A 26,811-nucleotide genomic window follows, 5' to 3' on the forward strand; every position below is an offset into this window, starting at 1 on the left:
TCTGAAGTGTGGAGGGCAGGCTAACAGGTAAGAAACTCCTGGGCAGAGGCTGATGCTGCTATCTTGAGGCTGAATTCTCTTCTTTAGGGAAGGCTCAGCTTTGCTCTGAAGGCTTTGCAACTGATTGAATGAGGCCCACTCAGATTATCAAAGATAATCTCCTTTACTTAACGTCAACTGATGGTAGACGTTAACCACATCTACAAAGTATCTTCTGAGCAAAACCTAGATCAGTGTTTATTTGAATAACCGGATAATATAGCCTAAGCAAGTTGACATATAAAATTGACCATCACGGATGGTGACACTATTAACTGTCTAGGGACTACAAGAGAGGCAAATTTGGTGGCTAATGAGAAAAAATAATGTGTCTTGTTTTGCATATGTTGAGAGTGAGGAACCTACAATACATCTAAGGGGAAGTGAGACATTGTACAGTGTTTAAGAATGTGTTCTGGGTTAGAACTTTAGAGTGAGGTAGTTCAAACCACAAGTAAGGATGAGAATACACAGGGTGAGTATGTGAGGAGTCACTGCAAATGCTCACTCATGTAAATGAGTTAAGGAGGTGGGCCAGGGATTTAAGGCAATAGGCAGTGGTGAGGACTATAGCAACAGGAGAGCAAACATCCAATCTCTACAGAGCAACCTCTATTTAGTTCCAACTGATTATTGCTGTGCATAAATGTTGGTCTAGTCTTGTCAGATCTTTCCATTTTTCAAAAGAAATTGGAAAATCCAAATAGATAACTGAAAGTTTGGGTTTTAAATACTGTTTCTTAAATTTGCCCGAAATACTGTCGAGCCCAAATAGTAGACCTCTGTAGACTGTATCCAGTCTGTAGGCTTCCACTTTGAGATCTTTGAAGAAGAGTGAGAATAGAAGACAGGATGGAACTCTGGGAGCCCCAACATTTAAGGGTCAGTAAGACAATGTGTCCACTGTGTAATATCAGGACTAAAAGGAGGCCTTAAAATATGACCATTAGAAGTTAATTGGTCTATAAATTGTTTTAGTAGTATGGTGGAGGCAAAAGAAGGACGATCCATGTCGCAGAAAGTTTGAGACTATTCTTTCAAGACCAGCCTGATAAATCATTTTTTTCCCCACATAATCAGTTTACTGACTTCCTCCTTATATTTAGCTCTTGAGAACACAATGTTCCTTTCTCGCTCCCTTCATGGCTCTGTGCTCAGATTGGGGGACTATGTGGTTCTATGTTCCTAGAACACTTCGATCTTCCTAGTTTCTGGGGTGTAAGGGGTGCAAACAAAAAACTGTCAAATAAACAATAGATGCAATTTATTTCTACCAATAAATGATATGTAAGTTTATACAAAGCAATTAACAAAAATAATACATTGCAACAATTTATGAACACTGCCTTAAAAAGAATCACCACAATTTCATATATTCAGCAAAAATAATAAAATTTACATAAAGTACTCATTTTTTCCCAAAACTCTCTGAGACCTCCAGAGAGTAAGTTAATCAAAAGGCCAAGGAACTTGAAGCTTGTAGCGTCTACACTCGTCAGCTGACAATTCAGGATTTAACCAGGCCCCAATCACACCTGTAATTTTTCTATGTTCTAAGACCAGAAAGAGAAAGAGATGCCCGATGCAATTGAAATTGTGTTTGTCCACGAATGAGGAAGAAGTGCTGCTTCGTGTGTGTGTGTGTGTGTGTGTGTGTGTGTGCCTGCGCACGCACACGTGAATGAAAAACTTTATTTCCTCATGGGTTTATGCCAATCAGCAGGCCCCTGCAAGCTGCTTTCACGCTCCATGAATGAAAAAGCTGCATTCTTGGTGTCAAGCTCGAGGGAGCAGCCAGAAGAGACTGCTAATCCCTGAGCAGTTACTCTTCTCAGGAAATAAATGCAGTCTCTAGAGATAGGCCCTAACCAAAGGGGGAGGAAGCTTCACACATGAGTTGAAAGTTAAAGGAATGGGGAGAAGTCTGTTGCCCCCAGATCTCCCCACCCTGTAACCTCAATCCCCTTTAAATTCCATGAGGTTTCACTAATTGTAGATGAATATGGGGTAACATGCTTAAGATGCAAAATCCCAGACAGGTAAAAGCATTTACTCACTCTTTAGGCTTGATGAGTTGGTTTTTCTGTTGACACCTCTCTCAGATCAGCAGGTTTGAGAGAATGTGAGTTTGATGGAAAAGGAAGCTGGGAAAACAAAAAAAAGGTAGTGATCCTTTTGGAACTGGGAAGCCTTCAGAGGAGGCAAGGAGGAGCAGTCAGCTGAGCTGCCAGCCTGAAGACACCAGACTTCTAGGGAGCAGGGAGGGGGCGTCTGGGTAAGGATAAGGAGAGGGTTAGGAGAAAGAGGATAAGAACCAAGAAATTGAGGTGAAATGGTGGATAACAAGACAAATTTCATTTATGTCCTATTGCCACTTGATTCTGCTTGTGGTTAGCTGGTGAAATGTTTTTCCCAGTGGCAATTGAGCTGGCAGCTGCCAGGACTGGGGTAGGGGATGCTGAGGGTAGGGGAAGGGAGGATCACACACAGAGATGCTGGGCTGAAGTGAAAAAGAGGAAGAATCTGATTAAAATATCTCAAATTAATTAAAAAACCATGGTAGTTGAGAGATGAATCATCAGACTACTGCCATAGAAATCATTTCTCACATCTTCGTCTACTGGAGAGGCATTTTTCTCAACTCTGATTTCTCCTTTTGGCTAAACTTAAACAGAAACTCTTTTTATGTCTATATACATATATATAATTATAATAGCTAATACAATTTAATTGTACAACTCCTGCTACTTGTTAGTAACTTGACTTTAATTTGTCACAGGTTATTTTGTGTGTGTGACTGTAGTTGTGTTAGTTCTTGGATTTTAAATATATTTGCCATAATTTTTATGTCAGAGGAGGAGTCAAAAAACTGATGCTCAATGATCTTCAATATCTTATATTCACATAGAGATTTACAGTGGTTTTTCTTTTTTGGACGTAACAGTAAAGTTTAAAAGAACATTTAACTTTTCAATCTTCACATATCCCCTGACGACAGCATTAGTATTTCTATTTTGCAGCTAAAGAAACTGAGGTTCAGAGAGGTTAAGTGATTAGGTTGCTTAACCCCAAGTACAGTGCTAACCTCTGAGCCAAAATTCTGGTCACCAGTCTCAGCACATCCTTCTGTTATGCTTCAGGATCATTCTGAACACTGCATAGACGGGAGAACAACTTTCTTCTCTACACCGATTGTGACTCTCTTTGAGCTATTTATTCACATGAGTTGTTGTTCAGAGGGCATAAGGAGGAGGCAGGCACCTAGTAGATAACCTTATTAAGGTGAACACCATATGAAATGCCACAGAGTTTGATTAAAATCATAACTATTGACTTTTAAAAGAGTAGAGTAGAACATGGGATTCCTAACAACTTGGCTGTCCATACGGGAGTTTTATGGTTCTTACGGCTGAGACCTAGCAAATTTTGTCTTCACATTTGTTGTAAAAGAGGAAATCCTTATCACTATCTTATAGTTCTGTTTTGTTCCGAAGATGAAATAAAATCAAATGAAGTAAAGAGTGTGGCTAAATATGATAGATAAAAATGGAAGAACTACATGTCAGACATGCAAACTTAAGAAGACCTCTGCTATTGCTACACTGTTATTTCTCTTAAGCTTCCCAGGGTAGGCTAAATTTTTGCAAAAAGTCAGGAGGTTTAGAAACCACTCAGAGAAACATTCCTTGGAAAGAGGAACTCTTCAATGGTCTAAGATTACAGATCCTTGAATTGGAATGGTATGCAGTGGAGTTTTCCATTCACAGTTCCAGGAAAAAATGGGATTTTTTTCCCATTAAGAATACTGTTATTTAGTTATTTCGAAGTATACGGTACATACATGCTTTTTTCTAAAACCACTAGATTTCATGACAGGCACACATTTGAGTATTTCAAATCTTCTCCGTTGATTTCAGATCAGACCTGGGGCTCAACTGTAGAAAAAATTTCATTGCAAGTACAGAACAGAACGGAAGCAGACACATCCATCATATGGCTCATCAAGTGCTTAAATTTACTCTTCATTTCTTGAGAATGACTCAGCGTTCACATTTGTAACAATAAAATGCTACACAACAAGTGCCGATAAATATTGGAAAGGCTGAACTTTCTAGATACAGTGCAATAATGATTCTATCCTGACAGAACTTTTCTTGAGTCTTGATAGAAAAGAAAAAGTGCTTTAAAACTTGAAAAGAATCTTAATTAAATAAAATATAATTAGAGTCAGTTTTAAGTCAATTTTCCATTCTGTTTTGTCCTACCAAGTGGGGACCAAGCTATAGCAAGCAAGTTGTGTAAGCTCTCTAGATCTCAGTTTATTTTCCTAAAATATAGGGAAAATAGCACAGGACTCTTTCAGTTGCAAATAAAAGATACCCAGTTCAAAATGGCAAAAGGAAAGAAAAAGAAGGCGTTGACTCTCCAGGAGCAGCCTTGTATCAGTGCAGCTGGATTCTGGTTCAAACAACATTAGGACTCAGTCACTGCTATAGACTGAAGTTTTGCGTCCCCTAAAATTCACATGTTGAAACCTAACCCCCAGTGTGATGGTATTTGGAGGTGGGGCCTTTGGGAGGTGATTAGGTCATGAAGGTGGAGCCCTCATGAGTGGGATTAGTGCCCTTATAACAGAGGCCCCAGGGAGCACCCTTGTCCCTTCTGCCATGTGAGGACACAGCAAGAAAATAACATCTATGAACCAGGAAGTGGGCTCTCACCAGACACTGAATCAGCCAGGTGCCTTGATCTTGGACTTCCCAGCCTGCAAAACTGAGAGAAATAAATTTCTGTTGCTTCTGAGCCACCCAGTCCATGGTATCTTGTTATATCGGCCCGAATGGACCAAGATAGTCACTCTCAATACCTTGACTCCGCTTTCTTCTGTGAGGCCCAACTCTCAGGCAGGCTCTCCCTATGGGGCAAGATGGCCTCCAACAATGCCAGCTTATATCCAACTAGCTTCAGAACTGGAAGGTCTGTTTCTCAACTGTTATAATAGTAGTCTAATCATTGATTGGCAATAACTCTGATTAGCATGAACTGGATGTTGTGTTTATCTGTGAATCACTCCTTGTAGTCAGGCGGATGTGAAGTTTGATTGTCTTGATCTAGGCCATATGTTTACCCCATAAATTAAAAGTAAAGTTAGCTCCACCCAAACAGTAGGAGTTTGAGAGTAGGTGAGGAGTAGTAGCTCCCCATAGAAAATCTGGGTGCTTTTATGACAAATAGAGAGAATATACTAGGGTGATCATGATAATCAAGTAAGACAACACATGTACGTAAGATATTATACAAACATAAGGGATTCTTATTTATTATGCTAGATGTTAATTAGACTATCTCTAAAAAGACTGTTTATTTTTTCAATAATGACATTAGAGATTTTGTAACTTGAAGTATCTGTGTTGTACATCTCTTGGAGGTTTCTGTTTCAGTTTGCCAAATTCTCCTCTATAGTTATAATGGCAAATTCTCATAAAGCTGATTGTGGGAGAAAGGAAACACTACGTAATATCTTCAGCATATGGATTTGAACTCCTCTAAAAGAATTAAGAAAACCTTTGGCATCCAAATAACAAAGTGTCTTAAATAAGTAGAAGAGAATAGTATGATCTTATTTTGAAGTTACAAAATAAATGATTCATTCTTTGAACAATAAGTCTGCGATGGGAGCACAAATTTTGACTATTAGTATTGTGTATTTGTTATCTGAGCACTTACCTGAAAACTAGTTCTCTGATTTTCAATTGTAGAGACCAGCTAGATGGACATCAATCCTAGTTCCTATTCCTGGTCACACGTAGGGTCTGGATTTAACAGCCCCTTTGCATTGGGTTGAGACCATATGACTCTGTCTCATGGTCTCGTGCAATATGGGCTGAGGTGATGTAAGCCACTTCTAGGCCTAGCCCTTAAGATATCTCCAGCAATTCTTCAGTCCTATTGTCTAATGTGACATGCTCAGAAGTCACATCTCTAAGATGGCAGATTTATAAGATTGCAGGAGCCTGAATCTCTGAGCTAGTAGAAAATCTGTCAAGGGAAGCCACCAGACCAACTTAGAAATGTTAAAAAAGTGAGTAAATTTTTACCGTACTAAGTCTCTCATTTGGGGATTGTTTATTATGACCTCCGTAATTCAACAAGCAAGTCTAGAACCAAATAAAATTTCACTAATACTAGCATTGCTTCATTTCCAGACAAATCTACATAGAAGTGCATAAACTGATGAGAGCAGCAATTGCTTCAGGCTTCCCTAGACCTTAGAGGAAGGGCTGCTTATCTTTTCTATCCTCAGGGTGAAAATAGTTGAAGTATGATTAAGAAGTTTGACGCCTTCATTTATTCATTTTTTTATATCATACAATTTCTAGGTGCCAAGGTTGTGCCAAAAGCTTACTACGTGCCTGCAGGCTCCCAAGCACAGCACGTGCACGTTGAATCCATTATCTTTCTCGACATATGGCGCCCACATGTCCACCTCAGTGCCCTCTCCCATTGAATGTCGTCACTGTTTACCCAACTGCCCAGGCCAAAAACTTGAGAATCATCGTTAACTCCTATTACTCTTTAACTAGGTCCCATAGACCTTGCTCTTACATAAATCTTCAATCTGTATATTTCCCTCCATTCTCATCACCACTGTTCTATCTGGTCCAAAACATCTTCATCTCTTACCTAGATTACTGAAATAGACTCATGACTTGTTCTTCTTATCAAAGTCTTGTCCCTTATCCTAAATCCATTTTAAAGCTAGATTAATCTTTCTAAAATTCCAGTCTGATTATGTCAGCCTCATACTTAAAAATCCTTCAGTATCTCCATATGACTCTCAGGATAGCCCAAATTCCACAGTATGGCTTCCAAGATTCTTTATGATCTGGTCCTTGCTTCCCTCTCCAGCTTATCCCTTGCCATTTCCCCCCAACACTTATAATCCCACCAATCATTACTATGAATAATTCTTATGTATCTGGCTCTTCCAAGATGGTATATTTGTTAAATCCACAGACACTAGAATATTGACAGTAAGTTATATCTGCCTATTTGGTACTCTTCAACTCTATCCCCCTGCTGGGCTTGTAACATTTGTGGGGCCCAGAGAAAAAGGCCCACTTACTATATGTCTAAATATCTAAGTTATCAATCAAACTAACACGGAGCCTCTGGGAGGACCCAGACGGGCTGGTGCCCTGCCGAGGCCGCTTCTATTAGCTGTAGTCGAAATCCATCATCATCAGAGCGTTGCTCCAACCTCCGAGTTCAGAGTCGACGTGGGTTCAGAACTGTGCCCTGGTTGCGGTGGGGAGGCTGCAAATAGAAGTATCTGGCATTTTCTGCTTTTAAATTGGGAAGCTGTTGTTATGTCCCCCCAGGATCATAAAATGGGGGAAGCCTTCAAACATAGAGGCTGAGGAACCAAGAAGGATGGCAGATGTCTAGTAGGAGGCCCTGTACTGTAAGTTCTTTTAAGAGGAACCACTGGAGACCACACGTACCAGAAACCTTGGGAATTTCCACTTCTGGTGGACTTGCTAAGGGCTCCGCTAGTGTCTACACTGAGAAGGGCTAGTGTCTAAAGAGGTCTGAGCTGGCTGGATGGCAGTGAATAAGAAGGGTGATGGGAGACATTGATCCCAGGCCATTGAAAGCGAGAGTGGGACCAGCAAAAGGTGGACCAGAGCAACCCAAGTGGCCATCAGCTGATGAATGGGTAAAGAAAATATGGTAAATCCATACATTGTATGTTATTCAGCCATAAAAGACGTGAGGGACACGTGCTACACCATGGATGGACCTTGAAGACCTTCTGCTATGTGAAAGAAGCTCGTCAAAGAAGACTGCTTATTATATGATTCCATTTTCATGAAATGTCAAATGAGGGCACATCTGTACAGATAGTAAGTAGATTCATGGTTGCTTAAGGCTAGAGGGGGAGAAGGAAGTGAGGGGTAATACTCGGTTATTTCTGTCTGGTTCTTTTTACACTTTCCATCTCTTTATTGATATTCTCTGTGTGTTGAGACATCGTTCTCTTTATTTTCTTTGGTTCTGTGTCCCTGCTTTCTGTTAGCCCCTTGAGCAGATATGAGACAGTTGTTTTAAAGCCCTTGTCTTGTAAGTCCAACATCTGGGCTTCCTCAGGGACAGTTTCTGTCAATTTCCATTTTATTTCATATGAACGGCCTATATGTTCCTATAGCTTCCTATTGTTTGTAATTTTGTGTTGAAAACTGGACATTTTGCATATTATAACGTGGTGATTGTGCCAATCAGATTCTCCCCCCTCCCCAGGTTTTGCTGTTGTGGCTTTTTATGAGCTGAAATCATCCTTTTGTTTAGTGACTTTTCAGATTATCTTTGCCAAGACTACATTCCTTGATGTATGTGATAGCTGAAATCCCTTTTCTCTTGATGGTTTGCAAGTGACCTGAAAGAGATTCCTCTAAATGCAAGGATCCAAAAAGAACACATTTTAAAAAACCAAAAACCAAACAAACAAAAACCAACTCTCCAGTGTTTGCAGCTGGTCCCCCTTCAACTCTTCCTTAGACTTCACCACCTACTTACATGGAGCCCACAAATCTGCCAGAGATGCAAGCCTGGGTCTTCTCAGGTCTTTTCTGAGCATACGTCCAGTCCTGGGCGTGCACATTGAACTCTGCCTTCCATGTAGATGCAGTGGCCCTTCTAAGCTTTTATTCCCCAAAAAACTTCCTCCTCAGATGCCTCCTTTCCAGATCTTTTGGTCTGTCTGCTGCTTACCCCATTCATCACCCCTTACCCAGACATCTACCAGTAGGATAGAGCTTTAAATCTTTCATCAGACAATGACACCACCAGGAAAGTCCCTCAGGCCTGAGGGGGAGAAATCCATGTCAGCTTCTGCACTGCTCCCTCAGGGACACAACAGACAGGTCACTACCACCCGGTCACACAATCACCCTGTTTCAAGGACAAGGTCAATGTTTGTCCCCTGGCACCAGGTAGCCATGCAAGGAATGTGGGCTCCCAGCCTCACGACCTCTGCTGTACTGGGGAATGGCAGTGGGTAGGTGTTAAGAAAAACACCACAATGCTTTCTTACACCAATCCAGCCACGTTTTCCTTCATTAATCACTCCTCTGGTTGCTATAATTTTTGTTATGTTCCGGAGTTCTGAGACAGTTGATTCTGTCAGTTTTGTCCACTGAATCTTTGCTTCAGTGGAGAGACTGATTCTGTGAGCATATTATTCTGCCATTTGTGTTAACGTAGCTGGGGAAATGTTTTGATATGTCACCCTTTTCCTTATTCTCCCTCATGTTTATTTTGTTTGGTTGGTTTTCAAAATTTTTTCACTTTGTAAAATTTCCATATGAATTTAAGAATTAACATCACAATTAAAAAATCAAATTATATTATGGTTTTTAACTTTCTTACATTGAATCAAGTACTTTTGAGGAAAACTGCTCCTCCAATATTGTTACCATTCAGATCTGCCTGAGCCATGAACGCCGTCTGTATACTTTGTATGGCTGATGATGAGGCAACCCCTTAGGTCCCACCAGGCATAAGACAGTCACTTCCAAGATGCATTTCTCCCAACCTCAACTATAGGGTAGAGGCTGTAGTAGGTTGAATAAAGTCTCCCAAAAATTTATGTCCACCCTGAACCTCAGAAAGTGACCTTATTTGGAAACTGGTCTAAATGGAGATATGATTTTTGTTTTGCAGATATGATTAAAGATATGAAGATGAACTCATCCTGTATTTAGGGTGGGCCCTCAATTCAGTGACTGGCATCCTTGTAAGAAGAGATGAGGACACAGAGACATGGAGGGAAGAAGATCATGTGAAAGACGTAGGCAGAGATTGGAGATCTGCTGCCGCAAGACAGGGAAGCAGGAACCACCAGGAGCTGGAAGAGGTGAGGGAGGGTTCTCTGCTGTTGGTAAACTGTGTGTCAATTGTAGGCCTCTCCCTTTGTTCTCACTCAAACCATAAAACCTAACAGTACCTTGTCTTAAAAATTCTGATTATCATGTGGCTTATCATATGGCTGTCCTGAAGATCATGGACCACGCCCCATGCCATCATTTAAATTTCTCAGGTCCACAGTTATCACCCCTGAACTCCTTCATTTCTCATTGTAACTCACTGAAATCATAGTCTCCATCTAAGAATCAGTAAGGAATAATTTTAAATGTATGGGAGAGAAAACCCAGCGAAATTTAACTTAAAATAATTTAACAATATAAGAAGAAGGAAGAAAAGATACGATGAGGGAAGAAATCAGCTCTTGGTAACGAGACTTGAGGAGCAGATTGTGTCAAGGCACAGAGATGCAGCATACAAATGAGGGGGCAGGTCTTGTCTAGACCGTCCCCCATGCCCATTCCTACTCTGCTCTCCTCCCAGGTGGCCTCAAACCCAGTCAGCGGCTCCTGCACTGTGGCCTCACTCAGCTCCACTCCCCAGAACTCCAGGTCTGGCAGGTAAGAACCCCGTGTACACCCGGCTCCTCCTCCTGTCCCATAAAGGGTCCTGTGCCTGGATCCTGCTGGACCAGAGAGGGCCATCTGACACCCCATTGCTAGGACATTGGGGATTTGGAATATGCAGATTAGCTCACACTGAGGAATTAGAACACCCTAGTCCTCGGGAGGAGTCAGCCCCACACCAAAGCTGTGGGCTCTGGGACGGAGCCATCACTGTGTTAAATCCAGAGGCCGTTGTCAGGAGGCACAAGGCACAGCTGTGCACCTCCACTCCCTCTCTGCCCTTCCGTTTCTCAGTCACTCTTTGACCCTCTGAAATAGGCTTCCTTCCCCATGACTGCTAAGACTGCTCTATCAAAGCTCTTCGAGAAAGTCCAGAAAATTCCAGATCCTTCCAAAACCACCTCAGTCCTTTTCCTTCCTGACCCAATGAAAGATCCCCCCATCTCACTTCTGTAACTTGACCCTTTTTGGTTAATTTCAGGTGTCAACTTGACAGAGCTAAGGGATGCCCAGAAAGCTAGTTAAGCATTATTTCTGGATGTGTTCACACGGCTGTTTGTGGAAGAGATTAGCATTCAATTCCATAGACTATGTAAAGAGGCCCACCCTCACCAGTCTGCGACCTGATACTACCACAAATACGCAGGCAAAAGATAAGTTCATCAAATACCATAAGAAACTACAGTAACAATTCAGAGCAGAAGGAAATGACAAATCTCCAGAAACCAAACTTGAAGTCACAGAAATTTACAATCTAAATGACAAAGAATTCAAAATAACTGTCATAAAGAAACTCACCAAGTTACAAGAATGTTCAGACAGTTCGCTGAACTCAGGAATAAAATTAATGAGGAAAAGGAAGACTTCACCAAAGAGACTGAAACTATTAAAAAAAAACAAGCAGAAATTCTGGATATAAAGAACATAATTAATGAGATAAAAAAGAATCTAGAATCCTTACAAAATAGAGCTGATATCATGGTTGAAAGAATAAGTGATTTAGAGGATAGAAATATAGAAATGCTTCCAGTGGACGAGGAGAAAGGACTCAGATTTTTAGAAAATGAAGGAATTCTTGGAGAAATATATGACACAATTATAAAAGCAACCTAAGAATTATACGTATTCCAGAGGGAGAAAAGAGGAAGAAAGGAGCAGAGAGCTTGTTCAAAGAAATAATAGCTGAGAACTTCCTAACCCTGGGCAAGAACCGGACTTACAAATACATGAAGCCAACAGAACGCCTAATTACATCAATGCTTAAAGACCTTCTCCAAGGCGTATAATAGTAAAATTGGCAAAATACAATGACAAAGAAAAAATCTGAAGGGAAGCAAGACAGAAGAAAATAACCTACAAAGGAATCCCTATCAGGCTTTCAGCATATTTCTTGGCAGAAACTTTACAGGCAAGGAAAGAATGGAATGATATATTTAAAATACTGAAAGAAAAAAACTTTCAGCCAAGAATACTCTATCCAGTGAAATGATCCTTATGATACAATGGAGAAATAAACGTTTTCCCAGATAAACAAAGGCTGAGGGAATTCATCGCCACAAGATCTCCCATACAAGCAATGATCAAAAACGCCCTCATACCTGAAACAAAAAGAAGGAAAATGTCTACAAAGCTTTGATCAAAGAGATAAATAGACAAAATCAGAAAGCTACAGCTCTGTTTCACAACAGGCTAGCAAATACTTAATTATAACTTAAAAGAAGAAGGGAAGGAAGGCATCAAAAGTAACTATAAACACTTCAACTTAGTCACAACCGCACAACACAAAAATGAATAACTTGTGACAACAATAACTCAGAAGGCAAAGAGGAAAGGGATGGAACCGGCTTAGGCTAATGGAGATAAGAGGCTATCAGAAGATGGACTGTCTCATCTATGAGATCTTCATACAAACCTCAGAGTAACCAGCAAACAAAAAATCAGAGCAGAGCCATAGATCATAAAAAAAGAGAAAAGTGCCTTAGAAAACCCCCAAAATGAAATGGTAGTCAGAAACACAAAGGAAGAGGAACAATGGAAATATAGATTAGGTGGGATTAAGCCCTCATGTATCAATAATCACTCTAAATGTAAATCGACTGAATTCTCCAATCAACAGACACAGAGTGGTGGGGTGGATTAGAAAAGAAGACCCAAGGATATGCTGCCGCCAGGAAACACATATCAGCTCTAAAAACAAACAGGCTCAGAATGAATGGATGGGAGACAATACTCCAAGAAAATGGCAAATAAAAGAAAGTAGGTGTTGCCATACTTAGATCAGACAAAGCAGACTTCAAGATAAAAAAGACTATGAGAGACAAAGAGGGGCAGTATATAATGATAAAGGGGACTTTCCACCAAGAGGACATATCCCATTCAACATAGTACTGGAGGTTTTGTCCAGAGCAATTAGGCTGGAAAAAGAAATAAAAGGAATCCAAATTGGAAAGGAAGAAATGAAACTCTTGCTGTTTGCAGATGACATGATTGTAAATAGAAAAAACCATAAAGAATCCATCAGAAAACTATTAGAAATAATCAACTACTACAGCAAAGTTGCAGCGTACAAAATCAACTTACCACAATCAGTTGCATTTCTACTCTAATAATGAATTAACAGAAAGAGAACTCAAGAATACAATCCCATTTACAATTGCAACAAAAAGAAAAAAGTCTCTAGGGATAAATTTAACCAAAGAGGTTAAAGACCTATACAATGAAAACTATAAGACATTATTGAAAGAAATCAATGATGACCTGAAGTAATGGGAAGATATTCCATGCACACGGATTGGAAGAATAAACACAGTTAAAAAGTCCATATTACCTAAAGTAATCTACAGATTCAATGCAATGCCAATCAGAATTCCAATGACATTCTTCACAGAAATAGAACACAGAATCCTAAAATATATATGGAATAACAAAAGACCTCGAACAGCCAAAGCAATCCTGAAAAGAAAGAACAAAGCTGGAGGCATCACAATCCTAACTTGAAAATATATTACATAGCTATAGTAATGAAAATGGCATGGTACTGGCACAAAAGCAGACTCATAGATCAATGGAGCAGAACTGAAAGCCCAGAAAGAAAACTACACATCTGTGGTCAGTTAATCTCTGACGAAGGAGCCAAGATCATACAATGGAGAAAGGAAAGTCTCTTCAATAAATGCTGTTGGGAAAACTGGACAGCCACATGCAAAAGAATGAAAGTAGATCATTATCTTCCACCATACACAAAAGTTAACTCGAAATGGATAAAAGACTTGAATCTAACACTTGAAACGATAAAACTCCTAGAAGAAAACATACGCAGTACAGTCTTTGACATCGGTCTTAGCAGCATCTTTTCCAATACCACGTCTACTCAGGCAAGGGAAAGAAAAGAAAAAATATACAAATGGGACTACATGAGACTAAAAGGCTTCTGCAAGGCAAAGGAAACGATGAACAAAACGAAAAGACAGGGCCGGCCCCGAGCCTTAGTGGTTAAGCGTGCGCGCTCCGCTACTGGCGGCCCAGGTTCAGATCCCAGACGCACACAAACGCACCACTTTTCCGACCATGCTGCGGCCACGTCCCACATACAGCAACTAGAAGGATGTGCAACTATGACATACAACTATCAACTGGGACTTTGGGGGAAAAAAAAAAGGAGGAGGATTGGCAATAGATGTTAGCTCAGAGCCAGTCTTCCTCAGAAAAAAAGAGGATGATTACCATGGATGTTAGCTCAGGGCTGATCTTCTTCACCAAAAAAAAAAAAGGAAAGACAACCCACCAACTGGGAGAAAATATTTGCAAATCATATATCTGACAAGGGGTTAATCTCCAAAATATATAAACAACTCACACAACCCAACAACAAAAAAAAAACAGATAATCCAATCTAAAAATGGGCAGAGGATATGAACAAATATTTTTCCAAAGAAGATATACAGAAGGCCAACAGACACATGAAAAGATGTAAAACATCACTAATTATTAGGGATATTCAAATCAAAACTACAATGAGAGATCACCTTACACCTGTCACAATAACTATAATTCCCAAGACAAAAAGTACCAAATGTTGGAGAGGATAAGGAGAAAAGGGTACCCTCACACACTGCTGGTGGGAATGCAAACTGGTGCAGCCACTAGAGACAACACTATGGAGATTTCCCAAAAAATTAAAAATAGAAATAGCATACCTTCCAGTTGTCCCACTACTGGGTATTTATCCAAAGAAATTGAAATCAACAATTCAAAGAGATTTATGCACCCCTGTGTTCACTGCAGCGTTATTCACAATAGCCAAGACATGGAAGCAATCCAAGCGCCCTGCTACAGATGAATGGATAAAGAAGAGGTGGTATGTATTATATACAATGGAATACTACTCAGCCAAAAAAAAAGACAAGATCATCGTGTTTGCAACAACCTGGATGGACCTTGAGGGTAGGATGTTAAATGAAATAAGCCAGACAAAATCAAATATGCATGATTTCACTCATACGCAGAAGATAAACATATACAGGGATAAAGAGAACAGATTAGTGGTTACCAGAGGGGATGGGGGCTGGGCATTGAGTGAAAGAGTTAAAGGGGCACATATGCATGGTGATGGATAATAGTTAGACTGCTGGTGGTGAGCATGCAGTCTATACAGAAATTCACAAATAATAATGAACACCCGAAATTACACAATGTTAACACCCTTTATAATTTCAATAAAATAATTAAAAAAGAAAAAAAATAATTCATTCTTTTTTATGGTTGAATAGTATTCCACTGTGGGGATATACCACACTTTGTGTATCTGTTAACCAGTAGATGGACATTTTGCTTGTTTTCCGTTTTTGTCTAGAATAAATAGGTTGTTATCAACATGTGTGTACAAGTCTGTGTATAGACATACGAGTTTATTTCCCTTGGATGGATACCTAGGAGAGGAATGGCTGGATAGACGTATGTAATTATTAAAGACGCATCCAAGCTATTTTTCACCAGCACTCGATGAGAGTTTCAGTGACTTGACATCTTCAACAACACTTGCTATAGTCAGTCTTTTTAATTTTAGCCATTCTCAAGTGTGGTAGAATCTCATGATGACCGTCACTTATATTTCCCCTATGACTCATGTTGTGAAGGAGAAGGCAAGCCACGCACAGACTGGGAGAAAACATCTGCAAAACATATCCCTAGAAAAGGACGTGTACTTATAATATATAAAGAGCTCTTACAACCCAATGGTAAGAAGACAATCAACACGTCATGGCTTACCAGGAGACAGCAGATCAGGCCTGTGATGAGCACCAGGAGGCCTGCCAAGCAGATGAGGATGAGGACCCAGAAGGGGAGGTCTGGGGAGACAAGTGGTGGGGTGAGCCACCTCCTGTCATCGCCCCAGGGCTCCTGCTGACCCCAGTGTGCCTCAACCGTCCTTGACAAGGGTTGGCCAACTTTCCTCATCATCCAAGACCCTGTGCGCATGGTTCTCTTCAATGAGGCACAGCATCAAGATACTCGCCCCCTACCGTGGGCTGGGGTTTCATGCAGCTTTACCATGCTTCTCAGTCAAGGTGTCATCTCTGTTGGGAGAATATTCTGGAAGTGAATGAAATGGAGAATGCATGTGAGTGTGTTTCACTCTTTTTAATAAAACTTTTAGACACAGAAAAATAAAGGGAACAGTCTCATAAACATCCATCATCTAGATTTAACAATGTATATTCCATCCAATTAAAACAATATTTCATCAATGTATAAATTATTAACACTTGCCGCCCTTGATTCATCCCATGTTTTCAATGAAATATTAAAGTCAAGTAGACATCATGATGTTTCACCCCATTTTACTTTCCATCTCTAAAAAGTGAGCACACTTTGCTACAAAATCCAAGGCCATTATCACAGAACAAAAGTGTAATAAATTAAACCAAATTAATACCTCTGGACACAGAGGACTGAATTTGGGTTGGACTGTCTTATGACGGCTGGGGGGAGAATGGGTCATCACAGTTGGCAAGCCTATGTGATCTCTCTAAATTCGTAAATTCCCACTCAAAATTGTTCTTCCGTGCCTAGAAACACATCATCCCCTTCTCCTTTATCTATTTGCTTAATATTCATTTTCTAGGATTAACCTACAATGTAATTTCCTGCAGGAAGTCTTCTCTGGTTACCCCCTAAAAATATGAGTTTGTTCAGATCAAATAATTGATAAGTTTCAATTCTCTATTCTTGTTATTGCCAGCTAAACATAAACTCCAGGAGGGAGTGGACATGGGGGGAGGGGTGCAGGTCCCCCTACTTGTGCCTCTACCCAGACAACCTCTTAGAGGTGTGCTGTCTGATATGCAGCAGCAAGTCTCTTTTTGAATTAAAATTAATTTTAGTTAAATAAAATAAAAATTCTAACCTCAGTAACATTAAAAATCAGTAACAATAAAGACCAGTCACAATACCATCTTTCGAGCACTCAACAGCCACATGCAGCTATGCACTGGACAGCACAGATATAGAACATTCCACCACTGCAGAATGTTCTAGTGCATTGGTGCTCATCTAGAGCGGGACTTGGCAAACTATAGCCTGTGGATCAGAAACCACATCCACCCCCAAACCTGTAAGTCTGCTTCACACACAGCTGGAGGCCCTCATTGACCATCGGGCCCAGTGGCTCTCAGTGCAGACATAAGGAAACAAAAGTCCGTAGAGGGGAGGTGACTAGCTTGAGGTCACTGAGCTGTCTAGGAGAAGGTGAGGGCCTCCCATACTACACTGGTGTCCTTTTCTCTCTCTCAATGGTGGGTAAAGACTGGGGGACTATGCCACCTCCTGCCAGCCTGAGCAAGTTCAGTGTTCTCTCAGCCCCAGGCCTCCAGAGTCCCTAGAAAGGCCTCACTTTCTTCCCCAATGACCAGGGAGCCTTACCATCCCCAAGGACATTCTTCCCGTCCAGGGTCAAGTTCTGCAGCTGGGTACTATTCTGGTCAGCCGCAGGAATTCCTCATAGATGGCAACTCTATCCAGTCTCTGTGCCAAGGCGGCTGGGTACACAGTGAGTCCACTGCAGTGTGGTTACCATGGGAGACCGACCTGGAAGGACACAAGGGATGAACAAGGGTGTCTGGAATTCTACCCTGATTCTAGATTCCCTGCTTCTGGGTCCTGTCCAAGAGAACTTTCTGCAATAATGTCAACATTTGCCTGCACTACCAAATACACTCATTATTAGCCCCATGTTGTTATCAAGCACTTAAAATGTGGCTAGTGTGTGTGAGTGAGGAACTGAATTTCTCATGTAATTTCATTTAAAGTAATTAATTTATAAATAAATAACTACAGGGAGAACATTTTTGAAACTTTGGAGTAAGGACTTCTGCAAATGCATAAAAACAATGAGAACACTGGTAAAAATGGTCAAAATCAATTTTTCAGAAGTCTAGAAATTAATCAAAGGCTTGTAAGAATCTGAGGAGGGTTTAGTGAAGACACACGGTGGAATCTTGATAAAGGGGAGCAAACTTTGTGGCACTATAACTTTCACTATTCCCATCCTGCTCTCACAATATCCTCCACAACTGTGAAAACCGTCAGTCTCAGAACCATGGTAGCTGAGACAACCAGCAGCACAGCAGCCATAATGGGTGTGGAGCTCTGAAAAGACCCCTCCCCACCCAACTGCCACTAGCTGACCTGCCTGGCAGCTCCCCGAAAACGCCCCATGTTCAGGGCTTGTCGTTACTAGACTCAGAGCTTGCCCAGGGAGGAAAGTCTGTCCCCAGGGCACTTGCTAAAAACAATCAGGGCTAATTGTTTTCTATTGTAGTTGCCTGAGGGAGTGATACCAGCTGAGGCAGGCAAGAGGTGAGCCAAAAACTTAGAAGAAAAATTGGGGGAATGAGATGTCCACAGGGGGCTTTGAAAAGCTCCAGGGTATTTGCGGGCATCCAGAAGGCCACAAAGGCTCAGGCGTGTTGCACGCCCAGGAAAGACTTGAGAACATCTTAATCTCTCACCTCTAGTTGAAGGGTTGGCTTAATATCTGAAAACTTGATTATGTAATACACCATATTAATAGAATAACGGCCAATACCACGCAATCTCGACCACATATACAGAAAAGAATTTCACAAAATACAACGCCCTTCATGTCTAAAAAGGAAAACATGCAAGAAATTAGGAATAGAAAAAAACTTTCTCAACCTATAAACAGCATCGATGAAAAACCCACGGCTAACATCATATTCAATGGTGAAAGACTGAAAATTTCCCCCTAAGACCAGGGACAAGACATTGATGTCTTCCCTTATCTCGTATGTTAATCACAGGTACTAGAGGTTCTAATGAGGGCAATTAGGCAAGAAAAAGGAATAAAAGAAACCCCAACTGGAAGGGAAGACGTAAAACTCTTTGTTTTGCAGAGAAGATATTGTATATAGAAAAACCTAAAAAATACACCCCCCCACACACAATATGTGCATCGTATGCCAATAGGTGTATAAAAAATTTAAATTGCCCCATCTGGTTAGCGGTTCCAATATTGGAGAGCACAGTTAGACCGCTAATATTTGTTGAACCTTTCCAGAAGAGGAGGAGGAGGAGGATGCTGGAGGTTGGTGGCCCCAAATGTTAATGCTTTTCTCAACCCCCGAAAACCTATGGAAGGAGATGCTAGGATTAGCTGACAGGGATGTGGGGCAGAATGGGCACCATGTCAGTGACTTCCAGATCAAGGATGTGTCACGGGAGCTCAGAGCCATCAGCCACCAGCTCAACCAATGCTTCCAATCTCCTCAACCTACATCAGGTCGGTGACCAGGCAGGAGTGGAATATGTCTCACAGCTGGCTGCCTCTGTAGAGCTTGGTGACCTAGAACAAACGCGAGGCAGAGTGGGTGAGATGAAGGTCTCCTGGAGACGCAGGGGGCCACTGGAGCCAGTGAAAGATCACAGACCTTGGGGCAAGGGATACCTGACTTCAAATCCTGGCTCTGCCCCTAACTCACTGTGTGACCTTAGGCACAATAATCCCCTCTCTGAGCTTCAGTTTACCCATGTGAGAAATGGGGAAGGCAGCTAGGACATCACCTCTGGACACTGAGAGAACCCAGGCACGCAGGGAAAGTGAAGGGTTGAAACAATCACGTAACAGATGTAAGTCAGACGGAGGAATGAGGGTGCCCTCAGGACAAGGAGCAATGCGAGAGGGGAGACCCCACCTGGTCCTGGGTGTCCCTCAGCAGGGCAGTGTACTCCGAGGATGTGGGCTCCGGGCTGCTGAGGTTCCAGCTGATGATGTGGAAATGTAGCTGGTGCTCTCTCTGGATGGATAAACTCTGGGCTGCAGAGTCTGGAGCCACCGAGAGGAAGAGCAGACAGGTGGAGACTCTCCGCTCCCAGCACAGAGGCATGGTGGCCCACGGGGTCAGGATGGTAGGTGCAGACGGCGTCCACACTGGTGGCTTCCCCACCCTTTTCAGGCCTGGGGAGAGAGGGATGTGGGGACTCTAGAGAGAGGTCCTGAAACCTCTGGGGTGGGGGCCAGAACAGGAAGGAGGAAATGGGAGGACAGTGGGGAGACTGAGAGAGGGGTGGTGACAAAAGTGGTCATTAGGGGCAAATGCTCAGGGGAGGGTCTCACCTGAGGGAGACCAGTCTGCAACTCAAGGAGAAGAGGCCCAGGCTGCTCTTCTTAAACAAGGATCCAGCTGGGGAGGAAGGAGGAGGAGGAGGAGCAGGAGGGACAGGGAGTGGGGGAGGGGCTGGGTGGGATTTAACCCACCAGGAGCTGCTGGGACCAGGGTCTCCCCAGGCTCTGCAGGACCCTCTCAGTGGAGTTGAACGTGGCTGAGCCGTTGCTCCTGTCTGATGAATACCGGAGGGTGGAGATGGGGAAGGTGACTGTGAGGGACTTCAGGTTGTGTCCCAAAGCTGCAAGACGAGAGGGAGAGCGATGGCCATCACTGAGAGCTGGCCTGAGACCACACCAGAGTCCTGCACTCATTATCATCTGTCGTCTTCTCTCCCAGTGGCACCACCACCCACCCGTGTGGTCACCCAAGTCAGAACCAGCACATCTGCTCAGCTCCTCCTCCCTCCCAGTAACACCAATTCCAGTTGCGCACCGGTCCTCACATACACTCCCTCTCTCCATCCCTGTCCCAGCTCAGGTCTTAACTTGCTTCACCCGGACCAACACCCCAGCAGGCTCACTGGATGCTCTGTCTAAAGGATGTTCTACATGGACCACTAGAAGAATCTTTCTGAAATGAATACCTCACTAGGGCCACCACTGCTCTAGCACCACCCATGGCTCCCTATGGCCTTCAGTGTTAGTTCAACCTTCTTGACCTGGCACTCAAGGCTCTACTCAATCTGCCTCCTGCTGACCTTTCAGTCTCATTTTATCCATGTACTGCGGGTTAAACTCCATGCTTCACGCAACCCAAATTCATTTCAATTCTCCCCATACGGCATGTTGTTTCTGGCCGGAGCCTTTGATCATGGAATCCTCTCTGCCAGGAAAACCCTTCATCCTCTAGTTGCCAGGGTCCCTACTACTTATTCTTAAAGACTCCATTCTGGTGAAACTTTCTCTAGCAAGCTCTTCCCCTCCAAATGATGCCAGGCGCCTCTCCCCGAAACATCCCACATTGTACTATAATGGTGTGTTAATTTCACAAGACTCGGGGCTCTCTGAGGGCTGGCCTGAGACTGAACCGTCGGTATAATCTTTGTGATCAGCATGATTGCCCTAAAACCAGAATCTCACACTGTGGCTTCCCAGCTCCTGGATCACAACTGGCTGGTGGAGGAGTGGGGCTGGAGAGCTTCTCTTGGGAAGGAAAAGGCACCCCCAGATACCTGTGGTGGCTTCTGGTGGCACAGGTGATGATGAAGTATGCAGGGACGTGGTGGCCGGCTCGGGAGCTGTGGCGAGGGCTGTCTCAGGGAGGGACAGAGTGGGAGGAGCCCCCAGGCTCACCCGGGCTCCAGCAGTGGCTGTGCCAGGACCACCATTCACAGGTGAAGCATAAATGAGAGTGAGGGGACGGGTGACTGTGTGAGTAGAGGGATGAGCAAGCCTGTGGATGAGAGCAGCCCAAGAGAGAGAGATAGGTGAACAAGAGAGACTGAACTTGGAGGAGAGACAGATGGACGGGCAGAAAACTGGACAGACGGATGGGATACCTGGAAAAGGAGGACCAAGGGCGGGGCTTCAGGAGAATTAAAGTGAAAACCACGTGGGGTCAGAATGTGGTGGAGAACACGTCTGTGTCTAAGGCTTTCTCACACTGGGCTGGGACTCTCCACCAGAACCCGGGAGGGAGAGAAGGGATGAATTAGGGCCCTTCCAGGTGCTTCCCTCACCAAGGACAGCGGGTGAAGGAGAACAAGTGCTCCCCAACCCCAAATGCGGACGGGACCCAGGACATCAGGGCCAGGAATACTTACTGGTGGTAGTCGGGGCTGCGGCTCCATAGGTGTAATCTGTGGAGAGAAGGCGAGAGGAGCTGAGCAAGAGTTGGGGTGAACATAAAGGATTAAGGGAGAGGGGGGATGTAGGGAGCTTTGTGGGGAAAGCAGAGGGATAGAGGGGAGGGGTGTTCAGGGTGGAGGCAATGAGATGGAAGGTGGCTGGACCCAGTGATCACACAGTGATGAGAAGACTGATCCCAGACCAGGAGCATAGAGAGATGGATCATAGCTCACTTTAGAGCAATGGAGGCAACACAGAACTCTGACTGGGAGAGAGAGTGTGGCTGTAGCACAGCCCCTCACCACTGACGTAGAGGCTGTCCCCGTCCAGGGTGAGGGGAGCCCAGGTGGGCGACGCCCTGGGTCTAATGGCTCAGCTCCCTGTAGAGTCGCTCTCCGTCCAGCCTGGGACCAGCGGGGGTCAGAGTGGAAGGTGCAGATGATGTCCACCCCAGTGGCTGCCCCACCCTTCTCAAGCCTGGGGGAGGGAGAACCTGGGGACATGGAATACCGAGCAGGGGTCCTTCTGGGTGTGGAAAGCGAGAGAGGGGAAGGGAAGAGGCTGAGGGAGAGGCTGAAGGGGCTGCTCTGATGTCTGGAGAGGCTCTCCTCGGTGTCTCCCATGTGAGACAACCCCCTCACAAGTAAGGCCTGACTTCCTTTAGGATGTGGAGGAGGGCCTGTGAGTGACAAAGAGGGGTGAACACACAGACCTGGGTGAGGGGGCGCCTGCAGGTCTGCACGGACAGTAGCGAGGAGAACAGTCTCTGCCCTGTGCCATCTGACACATGCAGCAAGAAAGTACCGTTACGTTCTCTCGGTTCTACACTCCAAGGTCTTTTCTTTCTACTTCTTTCCTGCTCCACAGCCATCACCCAGGCCTAGGGAACAGTCACCTTATTCCTCATCTTATTCCCAGCACCTCCCATCTCGCCTCTTAAGTCTACATTCTTAACCATGAAGTCCATCTGAACCCACGTGCTTAGACCAAACGCTAATCACATCCTCCTTCTACTCGCATCTCTCCAGAGTCTTCCCACTGGTCTTAGAACAGAGTCCCAAGTCACCCTTGATCTGGTCCTGCCTGTCCCCCCTCGCCGGTGTGGCTCACACCCCTCCCCCTGTGTTGACTCAGCTCAGCCATCCCTCTTCTCAGTTCATGGACACACCAGGCTCTCTGCTTCAGGGGTGTCCTCATGCAGGTCCCTCTGCCTGAAACGCTCTCTTGAACACACTCCCACACCCTCACTCCAGTCTAACCCTCCAACTAGCTAAATCCAGTCCCATCTCTAGCTCTCAAGCTAAATATCAGTCCTTCTCAAGAGGGCTTCCCTGTCCCCTCAGGTTGAGTCCCCTTGTGCCAAACTCCCACATCACTCTCATCATTAACTGTCTAAAATCCAAATTCCCAAATACAATATAAATTCCACGGAGGTGGGACAAGGTCTCTCTGGTTCTCCAGGTCCCCATGTATGTGGCCCAGGGCCTGGCTCATCAGATGAGGAACCATCCCGGTTTGTCTAGGACTGCCCTGGTTTGAACACTAAACGTCCTGTGTCCTGGAAAACCCCTCTGTCCTGAGTAAACAAGGATGGTGGGTCACCATAAATTATAAACTCAAAGACTATCTATTGCATGACAAGCACACATTCCCCTCAAGAACATCACAGGAAAGCTAGAATGAAAAAGGCACACACACACATACACACACAATTAGTAGAGGCCAACAACTAAATACAAAATTACTTAACAAGATTCTCTGCAACGTGAATCACCAGACCGTTATTTCAGAAAAGTTTCAAGAAACAAAGTTAATTCCCTTTAGAAGACAAAGTGGTGAGGACAGTCTTTTTAGAGACTAGTGCCCTGCCCTGCAATCTACAGTGTTGCTTAGTACTCCTCCCAATGATTTGAAATGGCATAAAGAAAAAAATGCTCAAAATAAATCTGGCTACTGGCAAATTCAATGTTAAATTTGTTATTAATACAAAGAAGTTCCAATCATCTTTTTCCCTGAATGCTCCTATATTTCAAATTTTTGTGGAGGATTTATAGGACTTTAGAAGTCAAGTTGAATGGGTCTAAGGAATGTTGCTGAGTATCCCTGCTAATATTTAATGGGATGTCTTCTAATACTACATACACACGCAAAACATTTCTGTATTTACATTATATATAAATCCTGACTTTTGAGTATTATGCAATGCAAGTAAATCTATATTTTCTACTATAATACACATTTGCAGTTATTTACACTTGTTTTATGTGTTCTTATTTGCATATAACTGTACTTACTGAAATATTTACCACACACAGCTTACCGTCTTTCCCTTGAATATAATCCATCAAACATCAATAATTTTTCTCAAGATACCCTCACTCTCAGTGTCCATGTGGTGACAACCTGAGCCCAGGAAAGCCCACTGGCAGGTCTTCTGCACAGCGGAGGCTGCCGGAACCTGTTGGTACCAGGTCCACAGGGTACTCACCTGGTCACACAGAAATCCATGGATCAGCGAGGACAGGTGGACCCTGAGCCTGGTTTCACCTCAAACTGGAGCTCCACGGATGTTTTCGTGTCTGAGGGGGGGAAAAAAAAGCGCAAACAAGCTTTTGAGGCCTTTTATAGGGTGTTGGATGGAAAGTTCACCCCATTCACTTTTCTTTTTTGTATTTACTGATTTAACTGTAACTGTTGGCTGTGACTGAATTTTCCCGATTCCTATGCAGTCACCTGCTCCCCAAGATGGGAGGAAGCAGCTTTGTGCTGTGTGCACTTGAGTCACTCAACTCACTTGGCTGGACAGAGACTTTTTGGTGACTCTGGGCCCTTTAAACAAGCTTGTCATTTAGGGACCCTGTAAGTGGCTCGATGACTTGTAAACAATTCCCACACTTCATTCAAGGCTCGGGAGATTTTCAGGCCGTGGAGCAGGTTTCCCAACCTCGGCACCACTGACATTTGGGGCCGGATGATTCTCTGTCGGGCCGTCCTGGCCCCTGGAGGACGCTGAGCAGCATCCCTGCCTCCCCCTCTAGATGCCAGGAGCGCCCCCATTAGTAACAACCGAAACACCGCCTCCAGACGCGGATAAGCCACCTGCGGACAAAATCACACGGTGACGGTGACGGCGACTCTGAGGAGGGGCCGGCGGCGCCCGGAGCCGGGAGGAACAGCAGCCTCGGGCGCCCTGAGCGAACAGCCCGGGGGAAACGGGGCTCCGGGGGGACGGAGGGACGCCGGGCCCTGACGGGGCTGCCCGCGGCCCAGGCCCCTCCCTGGACCGCGACCGGAGCCGGGACCGCCGGCCGCTTACCGCGCGTCGCCCCTTCGGCCGAAGGTCCACGGGAATGCCGTCCGCGCCGAGAAGACTGGACACACCGCGCAGACCTCCCGCTCCATCCACGGCGCCGCCCGCGCTTCCGCTTCCGGTCTCGGGCGGGCGTTCAGGGAGGACGCAGGTTCGGGGAGGACGAACCTTTGGGGGCTCTGGGTTGAGGCGGCGGGGTGGGGGGGGGGCAGGGGGCGGGGCAGGGCGGGGCCGCGCACCCCAGCCTCGGGGGAGGTGTCTAGGTTCTAGAGTTAATGTGAGGCCGGGCCGCGGGCTGGGTCAGCACCAGGGACAGGGAGCAGGTCTAGGGGCGGGGCTGTGGGTGGAAATCAGTTCTAGGGGCGGGGCTGTGGGCGGGGACAAAGGATGCGGGCGGGGCAAGGGGCGGGACCAGGCTGTGGGCGGAGCCAGGCCCGAGCCTTGTGCGGAGACCAGTTCCAGGGGCGGGAAGAGGCGGGGGTGGGGCTGGAATAAGTCTGGCCGACTTCACAGTGGGAGGAAATCAGCTCCAGGGGCGGGGCTGGAGGCAGGGCTTTCCGTGGACCCCATACTGTACAGGTAGCTGGATGTTGAACAGCTTTTCTTCATTCATTTCCTCACGTTTATACAGCCTCATAGAATGATGTGCCCATATTTAGAATTATAAATTTTTTGTGCGTGTTTGCTGTTCTTAATTTCATTAAAAAATTGGGTCATATATTCACATTTCTCTACAACTTACTGTCCCAAGACAGTAGATAAGGACATAACGCTATTTTAATTTTAATTTAAAAATCTGGGGGGAGGGAGGCCACTACGTCGTAGATGCACGTATAGGAAAACTTCAAAGAGTGGTGCAAAGTCAGTAAAATATTCTCACTCTATCACTGTCTCCCAGTCCTTTTGCACAGAGATAAACATCCTTTTCTCCTCTATCCTTCCAGACATACTGTGTATATGTGGGCCTGTGTATATGTTCAAGCCCAAGAGTGAGGTCCCCAAGCAAAACCTGAAGCCCATGAATTGTCTCATGCGTCAGAAGTTACTGAAAAGAGATTTAAATTTCTGGTGGAAGGAGATGAACTAGTGATGAATCCATAGGAAGACAACAAAGAAATAAGGGAATTTTACCATTTAAAAGGTCAAAGGAAAAAGTGAGAAAGAAAATGTGTTCATAATATCTGATGTAGCACATCTCTGGATAAGATTCGTATGCTATAAAATGGTAAACACTTATGTCATAAAACAGTAGACATTGAATTTTGATTTATCCTAATTCATTAAATAGTTATATTGGGCAAGGGGAATTATGTTTTTAATGTATGTAAGAACTCTTCATGCTGATTTTTTCAGAGAAGAAAGAAACTATAAATAGTCAAAAGATGAAAAATGAAAAAGTGTATGAGTAGCTAATATAGAAATACAGATTTTCAACCAGAAAATTAAAAAAGTTGTTTTTGGAACCAGAGTCAAGAGTGGGGAAGGTAGCTTTTCATTAT

General features: G+C 44.0%; 1 protein-coding gene and 1 pseudogene across 2 annotated transcripts in view; one reads left to right on the top strand and one right to left on the bottom strand.

Moving 5' to 3' along the window:
* The window catches only part of LOC131403166 (mucin-5AC-like), a 136,944-nt gene extending 114,620 nt beyond the window's left edge, over window positions 1-22,324 (bottom strand). Inside the window, exon 1 of one of the 2 annotated variants that reach the window (XR_009219250.1) lies at window positions 22,305-22,324. The gene's annotated coding sequence lies outside the window, so the exon portion shown is untranslated. The remainder of the gene's footprint in view (window positions 1-22,304) is intronic. The other variant, XR_009219248.1, reaches the window with a different exon arrangement.
* LOC131403122 (adhesion G protein-coupled receptor E1-like) overlaps window positions 1-26,811 on the top strand; it is a 281,846-nt pseudogene that overhangs the window by 167,747 nt on the left and 87,288 nt on the right.

The sequence above is a fragment of the Diceros bicornis genome, unplaced genomic scaffold, assembly GCF_020826845.1.
Source record: "Diceros bicornis minor isolate mBicDic1 unplaced genomic scaffold, mDicBic1.mat.cur scaffold_55_ctg1, whole genome shotgun sequence".
NCBI classification, from domain to species: Eukaryota; Metazoa; Chordata; class Mammalia; order Perissodactyla; family Rhinocerotidae; genus Diceros; species Diceros bicornis.